Consider the following 4,920-nt stretch of genomic DNA (forward strand, 5'->3'; position numbering starts at 1 on the left):
ATAAAGTATATCTACATTAAAATAAAGGTGATAAAACATTTTATGGAGAGAAAATCATACTTCTTTTTGGTTTTGGCGGTAATTTTATTTTCATGGTGTTCTTCATCCAAAACCGTCAATGTCACGGTTATCCAATTACCGTCACAGCCCTACATACAACCATTGTAAGTAATCGGATGCACAGTAAGCTCAACGTGGGGATAGGGCAGGTATAAAGTGTAGACTACAGTGTGTAATCATGTCCATGCTAATTGCTAACCTCCTGGTGTCCACTGAAGGCTGCATGGTGCAGCGCCGTGCGCCCGGCCCGGTCTGACACGTTACTGAGGAGAGGGACCAGGGCCTCGGCACAGCGGACTGCCTTATTGGCCGCAGCGATGTGGAGCGGCGTTTGCCAGTTCTTGTCCCTGGCGTTCACGTCAGTAGTGTTTCAATAACACCTGGACAGCCTCCTACAGGAACACAGTTCAAATCATGTTCAACTTTGTTTAAAGTGCATTTAAAAATCACAACACACTTAACAGTCAAACACATATGCACAGGAGTGTGTGTGAGGGGCTGACAGTATCACTACACGTACCTCACTGCAGGAAGCCAAGGCCCGGTGCAGAGGAGTGAGCCACTTGTTGTCTTTGGCATTTACTCTGGCTCCTGGGACACAGACAGAAAAAACAGGTGACAGACCGACAGGGGACAGACCGACAGGGGACACATTCAGTGCCTAACAACACACTATACAATACAAGTAAAATGATATACAACATAATTCTGACAAAATAAATGACATACCTGTACACGAAGAGACAACACACAATAAGCTTAGCCCTTGGTGCAGCCACAGCTCTCGGGCACCTGCGTGAGCACATAGAAACTCACTGTCTAATCAGAGACTTCCAACACATTAGTTCCCACAATGAGTTCATCAACCTGCCCATCAACAATAAGCACTGGGACTACATAACAGAAGCCATAAAGTTGAATTTTTAAGTCACACATGCCCACTGGGCTAGTTTGTTCCCACCACAACCCACCAGGATGATGTCTGAAGGAGCTAGAAAGTTCCCCTCTACCACTCCTGCCTCCCTCAACCGAGGTACAATATCTGCGCGCAGAGTAGTAGCCATGGACCCACTATCTAACATCCCCTTCAGCTCAACTTTATCCTGTACTAGCACAGTGGTGTAAAACAAACTGTCATTCTGAGTAATTCTCATTGTGTTCTGAAAAATGACTGTGTTGTTCTTGGGTACTGACTCACAAAAGTAAGAATAAACAGATTGGATATCATCATCAGTGGAGGAAAAATAAGAATGCCCCACATTGCCCTCCTCAGAACGGAGGCTTTCTAGTTTTCCTGAGACCTGCCAGTCTGTCCACATCCAGGGTTCTGTCGCTGCCCAGCCTCACTACAGTCAAAGCTCATGTGGCCCGGAGAAAAGCACTTGGCCTTTACAGCTGGTGCATCTGACACTGAGCTTTGGTCCAGTGATTAGTGCTTCCACAGTCAGCGCACTCATGCTGAAGTTTGTGGAACTGTTTACGGGGCCCTCTACATTTAACATGTTTAAGTCATTTAGCAGACGCTCTTATCCAGAGCGACTTACAGTTAGTGCATACGTTACTTTTTTTCCTTACCCCCCGTGGGAATCGAACCCACAACCCTGGCGTTGCAAACACCATGCTCTACGAACTGAGCCGGCCATTCCCTCCACTACCCTAGGCGACGCTGGTCCAATTGTGTGCCGCCCCATGGGTCTCCCGGTCGCGGCCGGCTACGACAGAGCCTGGATTCAAACCAGGATCTCTAGTGGCACAGCTAGCACTGCGATGTAGTGCCTTAGACCACTGTGCCACTCACAGACTGAGTATTGCTGAGTATTGCTGACCAGAGCCTTCTCTAACAAAGTCAAAACTTTCTTTAATGTCCCACCCTCAGATACAGATGATGCCTGGTCTGGTTCACGGCCACATTGAGAAAAGATGACACATTAGGTCTTTTCACAGGACCCACTCCCTCCTGAGGGCAGTCAAAAAACAGCAGCAACCTGCTGTGAAAGTTGTGTTCTACATGCTTTACGTTCCCTTAACAGTTCATCCAACCGATCCTGTACCTCACTGGCTGTCCAGTCACGAATGGGTTTGCTCTTGAACACTTGGGCCAACTCTTTATCAGGACAGTTGCGTACAAACATGACTGCCAATTCTGAGCACTGATTGGGTAAGGTCCTGCCCTCACTCACAAGGTACTGTTCGGCTGCCTCTGCAGCTTTGTTAAGCCTAATCCAGAAATCTATTGGACCCTCATTAGCATATGGTTTGATTGAATAGAAATCAGCTAATGGCATACCTGAGCAGACAGTATCCCCAAAGTGTTGCTTGAAAACACTGAACACCGCCTTAACATCTGTGACAACAAGGTTGTTACGCTTCCAGACTTTGGTCACATCCCGTGCTCTCCCCATGAGCCTAGACATCACCTCCCCAACATTCCCAGACCCAGTGTAACCCCTCTTCTCTAGGTAGACTTCCATTAACTCCTCCCACTCCAGGACAGAGTACTTATCTGAGCCATCACCCCTAAAAAGAGGTGGAGCACTAACATCTGACTTCACAACCAGATTCAGCTTGGACGCATCAATAAAGGTTGACCCACACTGCTCAGGCAGGGGAAACTGCTGGGGTTGGTGAGGGGGACGGGCAGGAGAAAGACTTGAAACCCCAGGCTGCAGTAAACTCGCTCTGATAGATTCTCCTATCTCTGAACCAATCTGCTTAATAAGGTCACTAAGCTGACTCGGAGGCGTCCCATTATCACCAGTACTGTGGATGATGGTACATCAAAAGACAGAGGTGGGATACCCTGGTCAGGTGGAACAAACAGCCTACCCCCTCCCAGTGCTTGCAAACTCTCAGGACAAGCAAACGCTCTACTCCCAGGAGCTGACTGTACAATTGGTGTAAATGGAAGGACACCCCTCCCTCTACCCACACTAAAATCCACAGCATAACACGTCTTATGGATTTGAGAATCTTCCATGGCTCAACAGAGCACTAAAATACAATGTAATTTAGTGCATTCAAATACCAAAAAAAATTAATGCAATAAACAAATTCATCCAAAACATACAAATAAGCACGAATACCTGTATCTAATGAATATTCTACATTCACTTTCACTGTTTACAGTATATATTCACTTACAGTAAGCCATCAACAAATTCACATGCGCAGGTCGTGCACCTCATCCACATGCACAGCTCCGGCGGTCGGCTTGAGCTGACCAGTCGGCAGGTCACGTAATTAGGACACTGCCACAACTGGAATTCTGATGGTTGGATAATTTTTTATTCGACCTGCACACGAAGAGACAACACACAATATGTTAGCTCTTGGTGCAGCCACAGCTCTCGGGCACCTTGCTAGTTGAAGGTCAGGCAAAAATGAACAGGTGCTGCATGCACACATTCAGTGCCTAACAACACACTATACAATACAAGTAAAATGATATACAACATAATTCTGACAAAATAAATGACATACCTGTACACGAAGAGACAACACACAATAGCTTAGCCCTTGGTGCAGCCACAGCTCTCGGGCACCTGCGTGAGCACCGCAGAAACTCACTCAAACACTGACCCAAATACTCCCGAGTTACAATAGGTACCCTAATTAGCGAGCTCGGTGAAAGTTGTTAACATACATCTTTATATTGTCCACATTGTAACAAAACCTGTAGTTGCGTAACAGCACTTTGTGTAACTTTACCACAGTTTTATATCGACAAATTACGGCGCCAAGGACAACATACCTTGCTAGTTGAAGGTCAGGCAAAAGAGAACAATAAGAGGGTACATAAATACAGATAACCCGCGATGGACCAAACCAAAATATACACAACTTTTACAATTAGGTCTATTTGCAATATAGATACATAAAAATGTTTGTACACCAAAAAATAACATTAGCTATGCAGCTGTAATTAAATAAAGAAACCACATTGAATTATTATTATTATTAACTTATTAACATCCCCTCTTGACCTGGCCTACTTGAACTGTCCTTGTGTGCAATTTGGTGCATAATCTAGGGAACAACATCACACTACTACACATATAATTCAAGTCATACCTTTATTGTCATTCATGCTCTTATTTTTAACCTAGTAGTTTTGCAAAAGTGTAACCTGCGTCAATTCTAGGAAATATTGGAATAACGTGCTTAAGAGGAGCCCTGACACGCACAACAGGATAACACAACTACCACATTTTCAATTGACAATCATTGATTTAAATGGATGTGGTCAATAGATTTGTATAGGCATATATACTAATTTAATTTAACTTGTAAGCCAAGGTTGGATTAGTAGGTCTATGCAACATGCACCTGGATAACCGCGTCATGAATCGGAACGGGCTCCAACGTCCTCATATACACATTATGACAAAATAAAGATCTTAATATTTCACGAAATAAAGACATAGAAGAAAACAGGTTCTAGAAACTCAATTTCTCCATGGCAATAGAATGTAAACATGTAAATTGCGCCAAACATATCCAAATATCGTCTACAACTCAATTCTCAGCGCAGCATATTGGACGACTCCACAGGCATTGATCATTCGCGACTTTAAGTCATTCCTGTTATCTCTAGAGCATCCCGTATATTTATAGCGCTGCATTTCGTCCCCCTCTGACCATGGATAGGGTTGGGAGCATTCCTGAGTTCACTTATGGTCCCACTAAGGTAATCTTAGGAGATATTCCTTTTGGCATACTGTAAATGCCTGTGCATAATGTACCTAATAAAGCATAATTGTTTTAATTATCTTCAAAGGAATTCTGTAGAAGCAGCCTTTATTTTCAGACTCTGCAGGCCTGCTGGGAGGAAGCATATTACAATAAACAGGTAAGATTCAT

General features: G+C 44.3%; 1 long non-coding RNA gene across 2 annotated transcripts; it reads right to left on the reverse strand.

The window, feature by feature from the left end:
* Nucleotides 1–321: 321 nt before the first annotated feature.
* On the reverse strand, nt 322–3,573 carry LOC123489093. Of its 2 annotated transcripts, none has more exons than XR_006660427.1 (3): nt 3,541–3,573; nt 581–651; nt 322–452 (listed from the first exon to the last, which is right to left on the reverse strand). It is a non-coding gene; the product is annotated as an uncharacterized LOC123489093 (long non-coding RNA). The 2 variants fall into 2 exon arrangements; XR_006660428.1 differs by lacking the exon at nt 3,541–3,573 and adding an exon at nt 790–805.
* Between the last annotated feature and the right edge of the window lie 1,347 nt (nt 3,574–4,920).

The sequence above is a fragment of the Coregonus clupeaformis genome, unplaced genomic scaffold (assembly GCF_020615455.1).
Source record: "Coregonus clupeaformis isolate EN_2021a unplaced genomic scaffold, ASM2061545v1 scaf2744, whole genome shotgun sequence".
In the NCBI taxonomy this organism is placed as follows: Eukaryota; Metazoa; Chordata; class Actinopteri; order Salmoniformes; family Salmonidae; genus Coregonus; species Coregonus clupeaformis.